Source organism: Balaenoptera borealis (genome assembly GCF_965194805.1).
Source record: "Balaenoptera borealis genome assembly, chromosome: 7".
Lineage (NCBI taxonomy): Eukaryota > Metazoa > Chordata > Mammalia > Artiodactyla > Balaenopteridae > Balaenoptera > Balaenoptera borealis.
The window spans coordinates 80,487,665-80,510,653 of NC_138864.1; the positions used below are offsets into that span (position 1 = coordinate 80,487,665).

Genomic DNA, 22,989 nt, shown 5'->3' on the forward strand with positions numbered 1-22,989 from the left:
GCACGGACTCTTAACCACTGGACCACCAGGGAAGTCCCTACAACGTTTTTTGCACAGTGAATAAACTCACTTTTTCTTACAGAGAGAATACAACCTCCTGCCCTTATTACCAAACAAATTCTGAACTAATGGAATGGAATGCCAATAATTTAATAAGCAGCTCTCTATATGCCATAGATCAGAAAAATCTGAAGACTAATTATACTCAAATAAATTTAATAAAGATAAATGCAACTTTGTTCATTGACATCAAATGTCCTAATTAATATCCAATATCCAAATATCCTAATTAATATCCAAGATATAATTTTAGTATTTCTCTAATCCCAAAATTGACAACCATACAACAAAGCACCTCGATTCATATCATTCTATATATATTCTGCTGAAGTTAGAATTAGCTTCTTATTGGATATTGAGGCAAAACTTTCACAATGGATATCCAATATCACTGTACAACCAGGATTTACTTTGGAGAATCCATTCAAGTACATGTTCAAGACGTTCTAAGTGTGGGTCAGGCAATAATTACAATGGGACTTTAGGGATGAAGGACTGGGTTTATTGGAAAATGCACGGAAGCTGTAGGGCTTCTTCTATGACTGTTGGAAGACAGTAGCATAAAGGACAAATGCTGATGGCTTATAAAAGAAGCCAGCCTAATAAAAGCAAAGGGTTATGGGAAAGAAGTCGAAGATTATGATTATGAAGAGCCTTAGAACACAAGCAAAGGAATTTGGACTTGATTCAGTAGGCAATCTGCAACTGCTGTAGGATCTTGAGGAAGGGAAGGATTCTATCAATGTAGCATTTTTATAAAAGCAATCTGGCAGGATGGAATTGGGAGCATAAAAGGAACTTAAGAGATTTTTTAGTTTAGGAGGCAGCCACAGTAATTCTTTATGATGAGGTCTCAGACTAAACAGTAGCATTGACGGTAGATCTCTTTCATTCATTCCTTTCACAGAGAGAGTCTGTTATATGTTGGGTACTGTGCTAAGCATGGAGATTACAATGGTAAATAAGATTCATGGTCCCTTCTTTTATGAAGCTTACAATACAGTGAGGGAGGTGAACAGAAAAACAAGCAACAAAAAAATCACAAACATTACAAATTGTGATAAGTGCTATTAGGAAACAAACAGGGATGGAGAATAATGCAGAGGGCAAAAAGGGAGACTCATTTTAGAAAGGAGGCTCAAGGAAGCCTCTCTGAGGAGATGATTTTTAAGCTGAGACCTAAACAATGTGGAGGAACAAAGAACAGCATGTGTCAAAGCAGAAAGAAGTTTGGTTTGTTCAAGGCACTTAAATAAGGCCAGTGTAGCTCTAGCACATTGAGGGAAGGGAAGCCTGACATATTAAGAGACTAGAGAGGAAGCAGAGACTGAGCATGCAAGACATTATGGTAGCCTTGTTAAGAAACTGCAACTTGATTTTAAGTGCAATGGGAAACCACTGGAGGGTTCTGATCAGGAAAGTGACCTAAAATGTTTTTTAAAAAAGAGAGAAAAAACTGGTCATAAATTAGATATAAACAAAGGAAAAAACACTTGAAGTTCATTTTTTAAGAAACAAGTAATTTGTGTTTTAAGACTGGAGAACCTGTTGTACAAAAATCCAATCTAGGGCTTCCTTGGTGGCGCAGTGGTTGAGCGTCAGCTTGCCAATGCAGGGGACGCGGGTTCGAGCCCTGCTCTGGGAAGATCCCACATGCCGCGGAGCAACTAGATCCGTGAGCCACAACTACTGAGCTCTGCGCGTCTGGAGCCTGTGCTCCGCAACAAGAGAGGCCGCGATAGAGAGAGGCCCGCGCACCGCGATGAAGAGCGGCCCCCGCTTGCCGCAACTAGAGAAAGCCCTTGCATAGAAACGAAGACCCAACACAGCTAAAAATAAATAAATAATAAAAATAAAGGAATTCCTTTAAAAAAAAAAATCCAATCTACTAAAGTTGTCACTACAAACAGGTTGAAATAATTTCAATTTGAAGTTACATGAATTGCACTGATTAAGCTCTTACTAGTACAAATATGTTACAACCCAGAAGTCTCCTGAATGAGAACAAGCAATTGACATCAACCTAAGGAAAATACCTCTTACTCAAGAAATTTAATACCAATTGAAAATACTTACAAGATACGTACTGGTAAGAAAACCACTGAGATAAATTTGAAAGCACTCAACTAGCCTGTTTTCAGCACTGACTGACTTTGGACAAGTTGCTTAATCTCCGTATGCTGTTTCCTATAAAATGAGACACACTAACAGCCTGTAGAGGAGTCAATGTATATAGAGAACTCAAGAGTATTGGGCACAAAGCAAATGCTCAATAAATATTAGCTGCTGCAATTATTACTGTGGTAAAGATGTTTTATTCTGCTTGGTTCAATTCATACTTCTGTCGTACCTCTTTCAAAACCACACAATTTATTTTCAATGACCTAAATAATTTCCGTTCTTGCTTAGGGGCTATCTATACCAGGATGGATAGTAAATATTTTTGGCTTTTCGGGCCAAGGCTCTGTCACAGCTACTCAATCTACTGCTGCAACTCAAAAGTAGCCATAGATAATACATAAATTAATAAGCATGGTTGTGTCCCACAAACTGGGCACCTAAATTTGAATTTCATATTATTTTCATGTCTCAAAATATTATTCTTTTGATTTTTTTCATTCATTAAAAAATATAAAAACCACTCTTAGCTTACAAACTATATAAAAACAGGTGGCAGGCCATACTTTGCCAATCTAGACACTTATAAATATATGGCCCTTTCAGTCATAATTTCTCCATATATAAAACCAAAGCGAATATAATCAGCTTTTCTAACTTCTCAGTGTTGAAATAACAATATTTATTTTCACATGAGGAATAATATCTAGCTGATGGGCTCAATTTTTCTCCAATTTGCTCCAGGGCAACATAACACATAAAAAATCATGGCTAAAACAGTGCAAAAGGCTGTTATACTAAGTTCCTTTTGAGTTTGAAGCTGAACTGTATTAAGGATATGGTTACACATTGAAAGTTTATAGAGATCATTGTAACATAAAAATTTCTATTATGATGTTAACTTTATCAGTGCTTATTTTACAAGATAACTAGAGCTGCTGCCAGTTTTAACACAACAAAACAAGGTACTCATCCAGTCTCACTTAATCCCTGCCAACAGACATACTTTTAATAAAAGAGGAGGACGGAAGCTTATCCCTCAGCAACATAGTCAATACAAATGTGATCCTCTTACAGTGTGTAAAACAGTATAGCTTACATATTAACATTAGCTCTGAATGGAGTAAGGTACATCAAAAACCCAACGGAAAAATTATGTTTTGTGGGGGTTTCTCCTTAATAAAAAAGATAAAGTCTTTCTGGAAAAAAAAGAAAAGCATATTTGCTCATTTTGCGTATAATTAAAATTCACATCAGTAAAAATTCCATGTATCTGTCAAAAGAAGATGAAACTACAAATGCCAACCTGGCTGCTAATGCTCCTGGCAGAGATATTTGCATATTTACCTGCTTCTAAAATAGTCAATGAATCAATTTTGCAACAAATCCTTAGTTCAGAAGGAGACTTATCAATGCGGACCTTTTAAAAGGAAGTTAGGGATCCCTAGGCTTTGTGTAGCTGCCATTTTTATTTCATTTAAATACTGAATCAGTGACAACTCCTAAATAAAACACAAGACTTTAAATCAAAAGCTAAGACTCAACTTTTGACACCTCCCTGTCTGCTCATCCATCACCAAGCCCCATGATTTGACCTCCTAAGGATCTCCATCTCTTCTGCCGTGGTCACTTCTCGACATCACTTCTCTACATCAAGCTACTGTCATCTTTCTCCCAAACCTCTGAAACAGCTCTTAGCAGTATCTACTCTGACCACTCTCCTCCACACTGTTCTTCATTCACAATACAGCCACTCTTCAAACCTCAGCCCAACTGTCTCTTTCTCAGGGAAGCCTCCCCGACCTTCCTGACTAAGTCAGATTCTCCTGTTAGCATCATGTACCTCTTTGCTCATAAGGTGTGCAAATAGTTTTCACCTTCGTTAAAAACTTGTTAAACCCTTTCAATATACACAAGTTCTGGGAAAAGGACCAGGCCTTTAGGATCCTGAGGAAGCTAAGTTTTAGATACAACACTCAAACCTTCCCCACACATCTGTGGGCCTAGAACAAGAGTACAAATGGAGGCCCGCATAGCATATGTCTAAATATTAAGAAGTTATCTATCAAGCTAATAAAACTTTTAACTAAGACATGGTCTATCCTTCTAACTTGACACATATACACCATCATGATAACATGGAGGATCAGGGTTGAATTTAGAATCTTGATTCCTAAGAGCTCTATATCTTTTTTCTTCCCACTCCTGGCTCCATCCTACACCCTCAAGGAGCCTTGTGCACATACCCACCTTTCCATGCTCTGTCCACACTCCGTGCACAAACCCATGGCTACTTCCTATGCCTATGGGTGCCCACACTGGTAATTTGACCCATCTACCAGAGGACAAACCCAGGGAAGAGGCCCACACAGGCCCTGGAAACAAGCTTGGGGCCATCTGGGCAGGGATTTCAGGGACCCTGGGTACCCAGAGCATGGTTTAGAAGGTAAGGTGGGGTGAAATGAGATGTATACAAGAGTTGGGTGGCTCCCCTTGAGCCCAACGAGTGGATCTGTGACAGGGGATGGGTACAACTAGAGAAGGGTCCAATTAGGGTCCTCTAGAGTATAGGATCCAAAGCAGAGTCCCCTCTTGCCTGGGTCTAAGGACTGTACTGGCAATACCATACAAACTATTTAGTAATCATGACAGGAGAAACATTCTCCCCAAAGTGACAGTTCTAGAACATCTTATTTCCATGAACATATAATTCTTTGACTTTATTCTTGCTATGGAGTTCTCTTCTTTTTAAGGTTAAGAAAATATCTTTCTTCTTTCTACAGATCATGCTTTTTTAGAGAGCCATTATCTAATATGTAATTAACTCAATACTTTGTATCTCTTTTCCCCATAACTAATTAATTTTTAATCATGTGAACACTTATTATATACCACATGGGACAGGAAATGAAGTAAAAGTAGAAATTCAAGGCCTTCAAGTAATCAGTTGTGCTAATGTTTTGTTGTCAGGTACTCAATGTCCAGCTATCCCAGATTAGCACACAGATTAGAAAGAAGCCAACTTCTTTGGTTTGAGCTCAGAATTTTGCTCTAATTTACAACCGTAAATAACTTTTAACCACCACTTTTCAAACTCCTACTAACTCAAAAATTTATATTAGTCAAAAAAGATTACTATGTGTAGACAGATAAAAACAGAATCATCATAGCTTTAAGGAGCAAAAAAAGAAAATGGTCTATTTATACTATTAAAGATGTTGTATTAGATTTCATGAAAGCTGAACTGTGACTATTTTATATTGTTAAAAAGTCATAGTGACAGAAGAGTAGGTAGATAATTAGACGCAAGTCCTGCTTTCTTACAACAGCTGTATTCACTGGCTGTGCTCCTGAGTAAGCCACAGAACCTTTGTATCCCTCAGCCTTCCCAGGGGTTAAGAGAAAAAAGGAAAAGAAAAGATGTTACAGGAGAAATCAGAAGCACTTAGAATTCTTAAGAAAAAAAGTTGTTATATAAATCCAGGTAATAATTAGCATACCTTTCTTACATTACAAATTAAGAAGTGTAGACATGTCAAAAATTAAGTGATTAACCCAAAACTTTCAGCATTTAAATTGGCCCTGTTTCTGTCAATAAAGGGGCATAGAAATACCAAGCTGCATATTAGTCTTAGAGTCTTAGATCCCTTTTTAATGATTTAGAAGTAAGAAAAATCAGGTAAGAAAACTGACTTTTTATTACCATGAGTACAAAATGCAACTCCAGCCCTAATCAAGTGTGTAAGTTGGAGAAATAAAATTCTATTCATATAAATTTCTTGGAGTTTCTTCCAAATCTTAAATTTTCACACCCCCAAAACATATGCTTAATGCCATGTACACATACATATATGCATACATATACATGCAGATATTTTGGAAATAATTATAACGTTATATAGTATACTCAAAGACCTTGACAACTTTGCGAATGTAGCCTCTTTGGAGTAATTATGAACGGAATGTACAATGACTCAGCACAGCTAACACTGGTGTAGAAAAAGTAAAATATGTACACTGTGACCTAAATGCCAGTACTTCAAATGTAATATGAACCACTGTTAGTTAAGTAGTATTATGAAAACCAAAGACCACAATATATATACATTCGTCTCTATTAGAGTATATAGACTTTAATTTATGAAAAAGCTAGAAAGTTGGGAAATGATTTTTTTCCCATTATGCTGACATAATTAACATGAGGGAGACTAATTTACATATCTAAAGATTCCAAAGTAAAAGTTTTAGATTAAAATTTTCTTAACTCAAACAATTTTTTCTATATAGTTAAATTCTTAATAATAGTTGATATCTGTCAAACTTTTTATTCTAGCAGGATTTATAAGTGGCACTAAAAGTAAGGTGAAGCCCAATATATATCATAAAGTAAAAACATATCATATTAAAGTAAACTTCATGTAACCAATTTTGCTTTAAACAGGATCTGCTTTAAATGGATGTATATTGTATTAATAATAAAGATCATTCACACAAAGATATTCAATTGTTTGCATTACAGATATTTATAGAGTTCTCACACTGAAAAGTCTAACAGATTGGTGTATTTTAAATGTGATTTTACATCATATTACTTAATCTTTTTTTTTTTTTAAGTAGCCACTGTTCACTTTCAAGCTTTTTCATTTTCTCAGCAAAATAATAACTCTTGGTCATCATAGGCAGCCAAATATCAGGCCTTAACCATCTGTCAACTGGCTTGAATTCAGCAAGCATGCTCCTGTAGTTTTAGTTCTAATTGTGTTTAATGCTGCACTAATTATTTCAATGGGGAATAATTTTGTACAGTCAAAGTTGACTCATTTTATAAACTGGAAGCTCCTCAGCTATAAATTGGCAGGTCTCATCCTTCATTCCTCCTAAGCGCTGTGCCAAAGGGGAATAAGTATATGGTTGCTCTGTGACCAAATGTCATGTGCTGGGCAGAAACATTGATCCTGGCTATTAATCACTCTGCAAGCCCTCCCAGTAATCAAAGGGCACAGCTGCAATGATATATGACCAGTGTCAGAGTAGAAAGCCCTTTACAAGACTGCATGCTTACCAGCTGATGGCCAGTATGTACTATTGCATGCACACTGGCCAGCCCAAAGTGCCCAGGCTAATGAATCACCACCTCTAACTGTTCATTCTATCATTAAACACCTTTACTGGCTGAATTATCGGAGGATTCTTACCCCCCTAATTACTTAGGTCTGGAAGTGAAGAACCTTCACACCTGGATACAAAAAACTGCCTATTACCTGTTTCAGACCAGTTTGCCCTTTCACTCTCTTCTCCACAAGTTTGCTGACCTAGCAGTGAACTAGAGACCAGGAGAAAATTGGATGTTATTGAGACTGATTTTGGTGAGGTTCACATCAGATGACTGATAGAAGAGCTACATAACATGAAATCAACTAAATTTAATAAGGGGAACTTTTAGAAATCTCACATGTGAATTTTACAACATGAGTTACAAAACATTTTGATACAGTTAACTATGAGGTACAGTTATTTAAGAGCAAACCAGTTTTCAGAAGAAATACTAAGAAAAGGTTTTACCAGTTATAATTACTGATGTGATTTAATACACTGTTCTATTTGGTACTATCTTCTACCTCAATAAGAGCCTTCGGATATTAGTTAATAAAACATGTTGTGTTTCATATTTGCCTTTGATACTTATATCCTAGCATTTCTCTGTTTCTTAAAGTATCCAGGATAAAACAATTAATGCTATGGTGATTGTAAAGAAATCTTAGAACACCACTCACGCACCCTTAATTTTTATGTAAATAATTATCTCCTTTTCAAAACAGTGCCAATCCAGGTAGAGAAGCAGGAACCACTATCGGCAGGACCTTAAAATTATTACTAAATAGTGATGCTATACAAAAAACCTTGAGTATAGCAACACTTTCCATTGTGCTAAGACACCAGAGGGCTTCAAAGTAGAGAACTATCAATATTTTAATAATCAAATATGGTAAAAGTCTTCCTTAAAGAAATACATTTAAGCAGTAGAATGGTATAACTCTTGAACATTACCTTGAGACTTTAAAAATTATTCTTAATTTTTTCAAATTTCAGCATATATATAGCTGCCAAGGAAATTCAATAAAATATTTCTTAACAGGGCAAACTTCAAGAGATGAAGAGTCATGTGTTGCTTCAACCAGCATTATCATGTCACATGTTTAGGAACATGACCAAATGATTAGAATGCACTGAATTCAATACAAGATTTTTTTTTAACTGAGATGATTATAATTGGTTTTAGAATCATGAATCAAACCAATCTAGTATTTTTAAAACAGATTCAAATAATAAGCAGGTAGATGCTATGTTTTAGTTGTTTCTGACTTTAAATTCTTAGGGTTCAAGGATTAAAATAGAGATAAGTAGGTAGTAGAATTAAAAGGTAGTACAATCATTAACATATCTACTTGAAGGACTAAAATGAAAAGACGGACAATACCAAGTGCTGGTGAGGATGCAAAGCAACTGCTACTCTCATTGTTAGTGGGAATGCAAAATGGTATGGCAACTATGCAAAACAATCTGGGAGTTTCTTGTAGTTAAACATACATGTATCACAGGACCCAACAATCCCACTCCTAAGCGAAATGAAAACATACCACAAAGACTTGTCGCAAACATTTATAGTAGTTTTATTCATATTAGTCAAAATCAAAAAGAACCAAAATATCCATCATTAGTGAATGGATAAACAAGTTGTAGTACATCCATATAATGGACTACCACTCAATAATAAGAAAGTGGGAAGCAACCGCATAGCACAGGGAGATCAGCTCTGTGCTTTGTGACCACCTAGAGGTGTGGGATAGGGAGGGCGGGAGGGAGGGAGATGCAAGAGGGAAGAGATATGGGGATATATGTATATGTATAACTGATTCACTTTGTTATAAAGCAGAAACTAACACACCATTGTAAAGCAATTATACTCTAATAAAGATGTTAAAAAATAATAATAATAATAATAAAGAATGAACTACAGATACATGTAACTAGATAAATTATAAAAGCATTATGCTAAGTGCAAGAAGCCAAACTTCCCTGGTTTCACACTGTATTATTCCATTCATTTGACCTTCTGGAAAAGGCAAAACTATAGGAGCAGAAATTAGATCAGTTGGTTGCCAGAAGCTGGAAATGTAGGCAAGGGATTGACTGCAAAGGGGGGTGAGGGAACGCTTTGCAGTGATGGAAATGTTCTGTATCTTATTTCGATTGTGACTGTGGTCATGGTTACCCAGCTGCATACATCTGTCAAAACTCATCAAACTACTACACTTAAAATAATGAAATTTATTATTTCATTATTTTACCTCAATAATGTATGTAAATTATACCTCAATAAATTAGAATTAAATTATACCTCAATAAATTTGAATTAAAAATAAAACAAAAAAGAGTGAAAGTGGGGAAAGATCTCAAGAGCAAATTAGGTGACTCATTTCTATAGAAGTCACAAACATTTATTTTGGAACCACTGACCTGTATAACCCAAATGCCTTAATAATTTAGTCTAGTGAACTGAAACCCTTTTTAATCTGAAAATAAGACTTTAGTCTACATTTTGAGAACCATCAATTTTAACTCTGGTAAAAATGGAAAACTATGAAACACCAAAATACCTTGGATTACTTTTAACATTTTATCATTCATAGAGTTGAAAAAATTATCTGATATAAATTATATAATTTGAAGATAAGAGTGAGTGAGCTGCTCCAAGATCTACAGAAATAAGGCACTTTAGTTCAATTAAGTGATTTCCCTGCAGGCAATGTCTTTTCAATCTGAGCTAATGACATCATTTAAGGAGGATGGTCCATTTAACTAAAAGGATCTTTTACAAGGCAGACAGACAGAAGGCAATCTAAGAATATTTGCAAGGACTTTCCATATTTCAAAATCATAATGGTGAAATGTCTACATAAAATTCTTAAAGTTACATATTAATCAATACGCTGCAGAAATAAATTCATGAAAAAGAATGTAATAAAGCTCTTAAGACGTTTTCCCCATTATTTTTCCCTTTAAAGAAACCAATTCTTTTCTAATGGCAATTAGGCTACTCCAGACTAGCAGTGACATGGAGTTTCTAGAAATTAGGACCTTATTTCTGAAATGCTAAACTTCTTTACCTACCTGCTGTTTCTAGGATAACCCTCCCCAGGTCCTATAGGCTTACTTTTACCTGACTTTAAACTTCTGCATGTGAAATAGGCAAAAGAACAATTGCCAACTATCTATCCCTAACTAAACTAAACTAGGTTGACCAGAAATTAAACTGTTCTCTGAGATGAGAAAAAGTTTCAGGAATCCTCCAGAGGGCTCTTTCCTTAACCCTGTGCCCTAGAATCAGAAATTGAAAGTCTTAAGTGGACCACCCTCACATAAAAATTCCTCACAGCTCAGGATCCAGACAAGAGAAACCACTTTGCCACCATAGCCTGGGGAGAAGACAGATGACTTACATCATACAGTAGATGAAATCAACCAAATTCTCTAGGAAAGGTTTCTTTTTCCTAATTCTGGGTTTTAAAATTATTTTTCACTTAACAATAAAAACAGTGATTACTATCGTGTATGACTTGACAAGTAAGTTAAAACAATAAGGGCAAGAGATAGAAAATCTTAGCCCTAAATGAGGGACATACAATCTAAGTTATAGAAGCATTTCTGCCACTAACAGTTGTGTGACCTTGGATGAGTCATTAATATTCATTAGTTTCCTCATCTGTAAAATAATCTCTGAGGCCACATTCAACTCTCACAGTTGATAATTCTCTCACATATCAGAATAAAAACGATTCATTTTTTTAAAGCAGATGAGTGAAATATATAGCTACTATTAAGTGAGTCAAGTTTTACACTTGCTAATATTGACAGATTTTTAAAGCCGCAAAATCTAGGCTTTAAAAACAATTAATTTGCCTGGCTGTCAGGAAATGTGCCTGCCCTAGGAAATTAGAGCTCAAAAGAAACCAAGAACAGAGTAAGAGATTGGTTAAGTATCTAAGAAGAATTTGATATATTAGCTGAAGCTACTTCATCCAATCTTTCTATTCAGAAATGATCATAATAAGTTAAAAGAAAAGAAGAAAATTCCCTAAAGTCTTCTGGTTCTCTAATCAATTGAGCTGCTATCCCCAGAAAAAGCCCAATTTTTAAAAATTGACCATTTTTTTTCTTTTTGGGGGGAAATGGTATAATTCATATTCTTTTCTATTTTTTAATACAGGCATTAGTAAAATCTGTATTTTCATTTATAGAAACTATAAAGCCAACACATATCATCTATAATAATTTGCCTCATACAATCCTAGGTGTACGGAGAAGTAGGTAAAGGAGTAGACAAAACAAGTTGATCGTAAGTAGGTAAATGTTTGTGTCCAAATTAAAGATATTTTACCATATAAACAGAAAAAGTCCTAAAGGCTTATAAGATAAGAGCCACAGAAATTCAATGTTATTCTACCTACAGAGCGTTTGCAATCAAATTCCCCCATTTTTGAAACCTGGGCCAAGTCCCTTATCACTTGTGATAGATACACTTCAGTAATTATATACAGCCAAAGAGGACAAATGTAAAAGATTCAGATGTTGGTTCCAGTAAATAATTTATTCCTTTTGATGAATATTCTAATAGTAAGTCATACCACTTTTTCCCACCAGAAAGCTCTAAGCTTTTTAATAAGATTAAATTATCTAAGTATTAAATACTTCAACCTTATCTTAGATCACAAAATGGATAAACTCATAAGTAGATTTTTGAATTTTTCTTCCTATTATAAGTACTTCATTTTGATAACTTTAGAAGTAGTGTGATTAATCAACATTTATTAGCAAAATATAATTCTCAGCACTCTAAGTGAAATAACAAAATTCTAGTCACCTCAAATCCATTTTGGAAAGAGATGAAGTATAAACAATGGTGTGTCATTTAAGCTCCCATGTTCTGTTTAGATTTACTGGGCAACAACCAGATAATCAAGATATGGTCCCATAAAAGGACAGAGGAAGCAGTCACCTATAGAGTACCAATGGAAAAACCTAGGAAGTTACTTAAGTCATAAAACCAAAATCTCTCCCACTACCTGATGGCTCTTACCTTATACATCATCAGTCCTTAATTGTTCAGGGTTATTAAGGAATGTTTCTTTGTTAAATACAAATAGTAACTAATCAACCTTATCCTTTATTCATTTACCATGAGCAGAACACAAAATACGTGGGCAAGTGAGATAATAGGTTAAGATTTAGTGGGAGGAGGTTAGAAAAAGGTCTGGAGGGATGGAGAGAAAATAAGGCATTTTCATCTATGTCAGAAGTGTTAGACTAGATTTCCTTTATTCCTTTCTAACTCTAAAATTCTACAATTTATTTTTCTTAAATCAATAATACAAATGATTAACAAGGAAGAAATATTTACAACACACATGATGTTTTAGAATCCTTAAAATATAATGGATGTTTAATAAAGAAAAGAACAGGCCAATGTTAAAAAAAAAGCAAATACATGAAAAGGCAATTTACAAAACATACAAATAATTAAGAAATATATGAAAAAAATTCACCATCACTAGTAATGAAAGAAATACGTTATATATGTCAATTATATCCAAAAAAAACTGGAAAAAAAGAAATGCAAATTAAAACAACAATGAAATACTATTTTTGGCAAATATTGGAAAAACTAACAACCAGTGTATAAAAAAACCCACAATATCATGGAAAGATGTTCCCAGTACATAATATGGAAAAATCAGATTATAAAACGGCATATAGAATATGAGGTCAGAGCAGATATGCACAGAAAATGTCTCTAGACTGATATATACCAGATTTTAGCAGGGATTATTTCTATTACTGATGATTATGTTCTTCTTTATGCTTATCAGTTGTGGTGATCTTAAAATACGTTCACAAATTCTTTGACACTGCTCCCTTCAAAAGGTACAGACTAATCCCTTTCCCCTTGAATGTGAGTCAAATTCAATGATTTGTTTCTAATGAATAGAATGTAGCTGGAGTGATGTTTTGTGACTTCTGAGGATAGGTCATAAAATAGCTTCCACTTGGCTCTTTCTTGAATCACTGGCTCTGGGGGAAGCAGTCCACTGTGTCATGAGGATACCCAAACAGCCAATGGAAAGGCCCATGTGAGAAGGAACTAAGGCCTCCTGACAATAGTCAGCACCAACTTGTAGCCAAGTAAGTGAGTCATCTTGAAAATGGATTCTCTACCTCCAGCCAAACTTTCAGATGACTGTGCCCCCAGCTAACATTCTGACTATAATCTTATGAGAGACCCCAAGCCAAAAACACAGTGCTAAACTGTTCCCACATTCCTGACCCACAGAGAATGTGAGAATAATAAAATGTTTATTCTTTAATAAGTAAATAATAATAAAATAATATATAGGTTTTAGGTAATTTGCTATGTAGCAATAAATAACTACACATCTCTATAGGGTTGTGATTCAAAGTGCAGACTTTGCATTCTTCATAAATAATCAAAAAGGTGGAAACAACTCAAGAGTCTATCAATAAATGGATAAGCATTTATTGGTATAGGTTACCAATTCCGAAACTACTTTCTTTGAATTATGGGCTTGAGCAAATGAGTAAATACATTGAGAATGATGGAAGCTTAGTTTCTCACTACTAGAAAAGGGAGTTACAAATATGCAAAGGAAGAAGACCAGAATGTAGCCTGTGGTGTTGGATTGGAATTGGGGTTACCAGAGTGAATTAATAGTTATTGGTAGGTAAACAGGTAGGTAGATGGATAGGTGGATAGATAGGTAAATGAATGTTTTAGATACCTACTGTGCACAGCAAGCTTAAAATTTAGTAGCTTAAAACAACAACCATTTCATTATCTCTCATAATTGTGTTACTCATGTCTTTTTATTTTCTGTATTTTTTGATGTTTTGACATCTGGGGCCTTGCTGATTCTAGAGAGTGTGCCCCTCAGGGCTAGCCAATTCCTGGAGATAGTAAAGAACTCTCCAGCAGTGTGCCTTTTATATGCAATCCAACCAATCCAATCTCCTAATACCACCTCCTTTATCTAGCTCATATATTTCATCCAGGCCACTAATGATCCACCTTAATCACTTCAGGGCTATTGGACAAATAGGAATCAAGTTGATTCCTGTGTCCTTATATAATATATTCCTATTATTTTTTGTGCCCTTCATATAACAAGATGTTTTAAGCTCATTTGTACCCCAGTCCTGAATCAGCCTTTTCTCTAAGAAGCCTTGGTTCTTTTTAGTGGAAAATGGTACTTAGAAACCAAGATCTAGGTGCACAGCATGCTCATGTTACTGGTGTATCATTGCTTCTAGACTTGCAGTGGACAGAGCTGGGACATACTGTATATAATATATCCCTATTGGACTTTGGTTAATAATAATGCATCAAAAAATAATTTGAGGGCTTCCCTGGTGGTGCAGTGGTTAAGAATCCGCCTGCCAATGCAGGGGACACGGGTTCGAGCCCTGGTCTGGGAAGATCCCACATGCCACGGAGCAACTAGGCCCGTGAGCCACAACTACTGAGCCTGCGCATCTGGAGCCTGTGCTCCGCAACAAGAGAGGCCGCGATAGTGAGAGGCCCGCGCACCGCGATGAAGAGCGGCCCCCGCTTGCCGCAACTGGAGAAAGCCCTCGCACAGAAACGAAGACCCAACACAGCCATAAATTAATTAATTAATTAATTAATTAATTAATTTTAAAAAATCATAATAATAATTTGAATTGCTTTAAGATTAATAACATATAAAAAGTAAACTGTTTTAATGTCCTCCATGTTAAATCTCATAAATTTTTTTTCAATTCTCATATTCAGTGAACTCTCTGTTGCTTCTGATTGTTATTCTCTAAACTGAATCTGTCTCCTTCTTCTCTATGACACTATGCCATACTAATTCCCCCTCTAATCATCCTTACTCTTTTGTAGCTTTTTCTTTCCTTCTCTCATTTAACAAAGACAGTTTCTTCTTCCATTTCCATTTCTTCAATGAGTTCACAATGCAACCTCAAATTTTATATAAATGTCTTCATATTTTATAACTCTACTTCTGTCTTCTCATCTTCTCTCTAATCTCATACCATAGTTCCAAGACTCTAAGGAACATCTTTACATGCATACACTACTAAGATTATACAACCTTCCCCATGATCTAATAATCCTTCCTAACATCCCTACTAGTTTCAATAACTGTTTATCCTTTCTAAGTTGTGTCTCCAGCAGTTAAAATAGAAATTATTGAGCACAGTAGGTGCTCCCTTAATATTTGTTGAATGACTAAATGCCAAAATTAATTTCCTTGTTATTGTTCTTACAAATTGAATTCTCTATGATCCCTCCTTTTTCTGTGTCAGTTACCTAGTCCATTCATCTTCCTCTATCCCATTTCTAATATTTGACATTCTGCCCTCCAAAATCAAAATGCAAAACTCAGGTCTTTCTCATCTTCGTTCTTATTTCAAGAGCCTCCCAACTGATGACTGGACCACCTTCCTACGAAGTCCACTTTTCCTTCTTCCCCCCACCCCAGTTTTACTGAGATATAACTGACATAGGTAAATTTAAGATGTACATCATAATGACTTGACATAAACATAGTGTGAAATGATTACCACGGTAAGTTTAGTTAACATCCACCACCTGTTACTAAAAAAAAAAAAAAAAAAGGCTTTTTCCTTGTGATGAGAATTTTTGGGATCTACTCTCTTAGCAGCTTTCATATATACCATACAGCAGTGTTAACTATACTCATCATGTTGTATATTACATTCCCAGGACTTAATTATCTTATAACTGTAAGTATGTAGCTTTTGACCATCTTCATCCAATTCCTCCAACTTCTGATAACCACAAATCTGATCTCTTTTTCAATGAGCTTTTGTTTTTGTTTTTTAGATCCTGCACGTAGGTGAAATCATACAGTATTTATCTTTCTCTTTGGCTTATTTCACTTAGCATAATGTCCTCAAGGTCCATCCAAAGTTGCAAATGGCAGGATTTCCTTCTTTTTACAATTGAATAGTATTATATATAATATATATATTTCATACATTTTTTATGCATTCATCTGTCAGTGGACACTTAGGTTGTTTCCATGTCTTGGCTATTGTAAATAATGCTGCAATGAACACAGGGGTACAGATATCTCTTAGACATAGTGATTTCATTTCCTTCAGATATATACCCAGAAGTGGAATTGCTGGATCATATGGTAGTTCTATTTCTTAAATTTTTGAAGAACCTCCATACTGCTTTCCACAGTGTGGCTGCACTCATTCACATTCCCACCTACAGTGCACAAGGGTTCCCTTTGCTCCACATCCTTGCCAGTATTTGTTATTTCTTGTTTTGATGATAGCCATTCTAATAGGTGTGAGTTGATATCTTATTGTGGCTTTGATTTGCATTTCCCTAATGATTAGCAATGTTAAGCACCTCTTCATCTTCTTGTTGGCCACTAGAATATCTTTGGGAAAATATCTATTCAGGTCCTTTGCCCACTTTTAAATTGGATTATTTGGGTTTTTTGCTACTGAGTTGGTTGAGTTCTTTATATATTTCAGATATTAATCCCTTAACAGATATATGACTTGCAAATATTTTCTCCCATTCAGTAGGTTGCCTTTTCATTTTGTTGATGGTTTCCTTTGCTGTGCAGAAGCTTTTCAGTTTGATGTAGTCCAAATTGTTTTTTTATATTTTATTGCTTGTGAACAGTTCACGTTTCATAAAAATACCAGATTATCTTCCCACACCATGATTTTTATCCTCTCTTCTGCGTGAATCTAAACAGGGTCTAGGATTTGAAGTCATCCATTGACGACTGGCTAATTCACATGGTAGTACCTTATATCTCAAGCTTTACTGAACCCCTTTTTTGCAGCCCCATCATACTCATGGATAACTCCAAACTTTTGCTCATGCTGTTGTATCTCCATATAAAGTCTACCAGCACACTGTATTTTTATATTTCTAGATCTTACAGTGTCTCTGAGTCCTGATTATGAATGCAAATATTATATTAAACTATGCTTTCACAATAAACGGTCTTAGCTATTGAGCTGACTATACACAAATTCCAGGCTAGACCCAACAGAGAGTTTTAAAAAATGTACTTATATGAATTTGTCTTTTCACCTAAAAGTGGTATTGAAAACAGAAACTGGTTAACTGACTTTTGGTTAAACAAAGGTTAACCATATATGTTATAGTTTATATTACATCACCATTAGCTTTTGTTCTATAGTTTCTAATGTATATGATGACCACAGGCAGGGACCTTGTCTTATTTTGTGTTTCCCTAACAGGATAAACATTAATACTTATTAGCAACCTTATGTATTCTGGACACATTTTCCTTGAAATAGTCACATATTCTAGGTTTTCTTTTATTTTTCTTAATTTATCTCAAAATTTTGTTACTTAGAATCTATACTATAAAATAATAAAATAAAATGTCTACTATAAAAGTACAATTTTATATACAATTATATAATACTCTACCCTGATTAAAACACTATTAACTATAAAATAAAATTCATTCATTAAAAGGCAGATGATGTTAGATATCAGAAAAAGAGATTTAGTTACTGAAGTAACAAAAGAACATCCTTATAAAGGAATCTCACTGTAAGGTAGCCCCATTGTATAGGCCCCTAAACATGCATTATCACAAGATACCAGTTTACTATTTTTGAAGGAGAAATTATAATGCCATTTTAGAAAAACAAATCAACCCACAATTAGGTGTTTATTGTCTTACCCATTTTTAAAATATTTTATACTGACCAGTTTCTCCCAGTGCACTGAATATCATGAAGTTGCCATCACCTATTCCCCAGGCATTTTGTACTTTTGATATACAAACTGATTTCACTATTAATCTAAGCAAAATTATGTTAAGAAAAGAAATTTTCCATGGAGAAAATAAAAATTATCTACTACATCCTACTAGTTTTAGAATAGTCCACTGTATAGATTGCCACTATTCCCTTCTTTAAGAAAAACAATAAATGGTGATTATAGCTTTAAAATGAAATTTATTTTACAAATATCTATGTCAACTAATATGTTTTCATACCTATCCTTCCAAAAGGATTCCATCAAAAAAAAACCAACATATGATTCCTATCACTTTAGAATTCTCTCACATAACTGAAAAAAAATTTTTTTCTAAAGCAGATAAAGAAAAGACTCTTAAATGATTCAAATTTTACAGTTGTTAATACTAACAGACTCTTTACAGAAAATATAGATGTGGTGTGAGGAGATCACACTTCACTAACTGGAGTCAGGAGGCTAAAGTTTGGGATCGGGTGTTAGGGAGGCAGATGACATTGTACTAGGAACACAAACACTGAAGTCAGAGAGATTCTGGTGTGAATTCTCGTATTCCCACTTCTTAGCAATGTGATCATCCTAAATTTCAGTTTCTTTATCAGCAAAATGGGTATAATACTTCCTACACCAGGATGTTATGAGGATTCAAAATAAAACATGGGAAACACCCAGCACAGTGCCTGGTACATAAAAGTCCAATAAACAGTGCTAGTAGTAGTGATGAGATAATGACCTTGAGAAGCCAACTAAGCATTCTAAGTCTTAAGTGTTCACCTGCAAGATGAGGAAGTAGCATACTCAATGACTTTCTAAGTCTCTTACAGAACTAAAAAGACTATATAATTCCCATGGTTAAAAATCAACAAACATGAATTCGACTTCTTCAAACCATCTAGACCTTAGATGCGCCATTAAATTAGGAAAACAATAATTCTTTAAAGTATTTTCAGATTTATAAAGAAAATTCACATAGATTATCTCATTTGGGCCTCAAATAACTCCACGGGCCTCAAATAACCCCATGATATTATTATCCTTATGTCAATCTAACTACAAAATGAACTTTAAAGAAGCCAAGTGGTTTGGTCAGGTCACAAAGCTAGTATCAGAGATGTCATCTCCTGTTTGTCAGCATCCAAAGCAAATGTTCCTAAACACTACTAGCCTGCAGGACAGGTATTAGTGCCCCACGAGAGAAAGATCATAGGCTTTGGAGGAAAAAAAGACCTAAATTTCCTCCTCAGCTTTACCATTACTTGCTTTGTGGCATTGGACAAATCACCTAATCTCTCTGGACCATAGCTTCTTCAATAATAAAACAATAATTCACCATGCATGCCACTGAAATTTATTCTGATATATTTCTCTAGAGATTTTACCTTAAAGATCTAAGGCAGCCACATGAGTACTAAAATTTCTGATGCACAGATAATAAAATCCCATCATTTTCCTCAACCCCACCAAATTGCTCCTTCCTTACTCCTATATCCTCCTTACCTAAAGAAGAGCACCAGAAACCTCTCGTTGTCCCTGTTTATCTTCTTCCCCAACAAATGAACCTATGTGTAAAAACTGAAGTCCAGAAAGATATAACTTTGTACTTCTTATATTTGCAAGGAGATGGAGGGAAGAACCTAGTTAATAATAAAATAGATGCCCCCATCTGCAGGTGACAATTGTTATAAAGTCCCACTAAGAAAACTAACTTTTACTATGTACCCCCAAATGAGAAATCGTTAATAGGGGAAAGGACACTTGGCAATAAATGCCACCTAATTATATAGACTAATAAATACAAGTGATTTTAATGTAGTAGATGAGAGTTTTAAAATCCCATTTTTGCAACTAGTATTTGCAAGAGAGTTTAGTAATTTAAAGAACATTTTACTTATTACATCAAAGTCCTATAATTTACCTTATAAATAAAATGTTCATAAAAGCTATAATCTTAATTCATATAACTCACATCCTAACTTTGGCAATTTACTTGAAGGCATGTTAATTTTTAAACAATTTAAAACCATTCTTAAAAGTATTTTCCATTTCCTCCTAGAGCTCCAATTTGTTTTTGAAGAAACTGTTCCAAAGATGTTAACTGAAATTGCAAAGGGATAGCTGCTTGATACGATGGGGCATATTACTGCTTTGCAATATCAAATCACTCAACCTCACTCCTTTTCCCTTTTTTGGGCTCTAGGTTGCCACTAGAGTGGCTATTTATTAGTAAGTAAATACAGTGATGGTCATATTATGCATACTGATATGCCCTAAGGTCCTTTTATTGGGAAATGAGAGTATTTGCCCATATACACTTAATGTCTATGTTAATGTCTGCACTTGCTTTAACTTTCCCTAAATCCCAAAACACGTTTCAAGATTTGTTAACTGGAAAATTTCACACCACTACACTTTTTCGTTGTTCATTTTAAATTATGGAAACTCTCATATCTGTCATGAACCTTAAGAGACAAAAATAGAAAAAACATCCCTTAAGTTGGAAAAAAAAGGTAATATGGTCTAAATATAACATCACAGAATGTAATCTTATATTAATCTTAAAAATTTAACCTTATATTAATCTTGCATATATGCATTACCATGAATTATGTCAACAATTTATACAAAACAATTACATATATCAAAATATATAGGTTCAAATGGTTTTTGCATTTTTCCTTTAAAGCATAGTAGGTATTTTTTAATTATCAAAAAATAATGCAAGAGTAAAATTAACATTATCTATGGTCATATCACCCTCTACATCATCTTCCTTAAAATCTTGAAACTCAAGTCCTAACAATATCGTTTGAGATAATCCATAAAACCATGTTTTTTAAAAAAAGGATTTTCTGGTCCTGGTTTCCCAGGGTCATAAAACTCAGACTGGCCTCCCCAAATTTATCTTTTCTCACTTGTTTCTTAACTGCTGGGTTATAAATACCTTTGTTTATTATTAAAGACACATTTTCTTCTGCAGATTCATTCCTGTGAGAAGTATGTTCCAAATTCTATATACCCACATTGTATTAGAATTTTAAATTTGACTTATTTAACTTTATATAAAGAATAGTTTTTAAATTTTACAAAGCCATTTAAAACTCTACTAACAATTTATCTTTCAACACTATTTGTTAAATTTTTCTCTAGCATTAATTCTACTTGGGAGATACAAACACTCAGAGTATGGATATGTGTAATACATACACTAGGGTCAGAATTGATTTCCTATCATTGAACCTGCTGGGCAAAAAAGTAACAGTATGCAATTGTACTCATGCTGTGCAAACCTCCATGCTAATACGCATATTAAAATTCTAACACATTGGGGTTTTCCATGCCTATTTATATTATGCATACATTTATTCTATACTTTTTCAAAAAATGTTATGTGTAGGTGCAAAATTTTAAAGCCAACAACAACAACAAAAATGGTTATCAGCTTGCCTTGTATTAGAATCTCTTTTGTCCGTCAATCAACAATAAAGTATTATTCTACCATCACAAAAGGAAAACCTTTGGAGGCAGTAGAGGACTATGGGTTGTGCAAATGTGCAGTTGCTAAGAAGCAAATATGCCTCTCTTCTAATCAAATAGCCCAGCTCAGCGATGCCGCTGGCTTGGAGCAAGAAGCAAATTCCACCAGCCACAAACTTAGAAACAGTCTTGAATTATTTGTTGCTGACCGCTGGCTGAACCCTTCCTGATGAGCACCATCACCATTAGCCACTACTCAGTGTATTCCATCAACCAATGGCAATAGCAGCATGCTACAGCTCAGGCTACAAGAAATTGATCAAACAGGGTAATGAGACTATTTCTTCACAGAGGTTATTTTAAATGAATATAAATATTTTCTTTCTACATAATTTGCCACAGAAAGGTCACTGAACTCCCTGTGATTCCAAAGAAAAATGCTTTACTGTCCCCCTTTACATATTTAAGTTAAGATAAAGCCAACAAACAATTCAGGGCATTTTTTGATATTAGGGGCAAATTCTAACGAGCTGGCATTTGTGACAACAGATTAGCTGTAATATTTTAGCTTCACATTAACTTACAGCTAAAAACTGATCAAATAATGCTACTCTATAAAGATAAAACTGATCATGATTTACCAATTAAAAACATTTATATGAGTACATTTCTGTTTGAAGAAAGCACAATTAATCTCTAATGTAGGTGATAGTGAGAACATGAATCATATATATGCCTTCTTAGCTGAAGTTATTAAAATTTGATATAATTGTTGTAAATTATTTAGTGAAGCATTCATTCTTCTATAGCCCACCTCCTCCTGCTAGACAGTAGAATAAGATGCATGCTAACTATCCCAGTTAGCACATGAATCATTTCACTGACAACTGATTTAGTTCTTCTTACAGAGTGACATTTATTGCTCCTTTTCGCTATATACTTTAAACTAAAACAATTATAAACAACTGGATTTAACATCACAACATGACCAAATTACAGCAATTTAGCTGTATATTTTATCTAACATAAAATGAAAATGTTTTGCAAAGTCCAGTTTTCAGTTAGTAGACTTCCCCTATAGTGGTATTAAAATAATCCCAGCTGAATCACTATTTAAGAACTTTAAACACCCACATACCAGCAACAATAAGAATTTGAAGTAAATATTTCTAACATATCAGCATTCTGTAATTATTATAACCAACATAGATTATGTAACATCTAATTAAAAGTTTCAACTCAGTAGGAATACTTTTATATGAATGGACACCTCTAAAAACATTCTAAAAGATGTATCTTGTGTCATTAAAAATGAATGTGATCTAATATGATACAGTAAATATTTGTCAAAATGAAGTGCTTCATATGCAGATTCTTTAAGAGTTTCAGTAATAATTTATTTTTGTTTATGATCTTTACATCAGAAAACA

At 34.5% G+C, this 22,989-nt stretch overlaps 1 protein-coding gene across 4 annotated transcripts in view; it reads right to left on the bottom strand.

Annotated features, from left to right (window-relative positions):
• The window catches only part of SKAP2 (src kinase associated phosphoprotein 2), a 253,461-nt gene that overhangs the window by 96,478 nt on the left and 133,994 nt on the right, over positions 1–22,989 (bottom strand). The gene's annotated exons all lie outside the window — the stretch shown is intronic.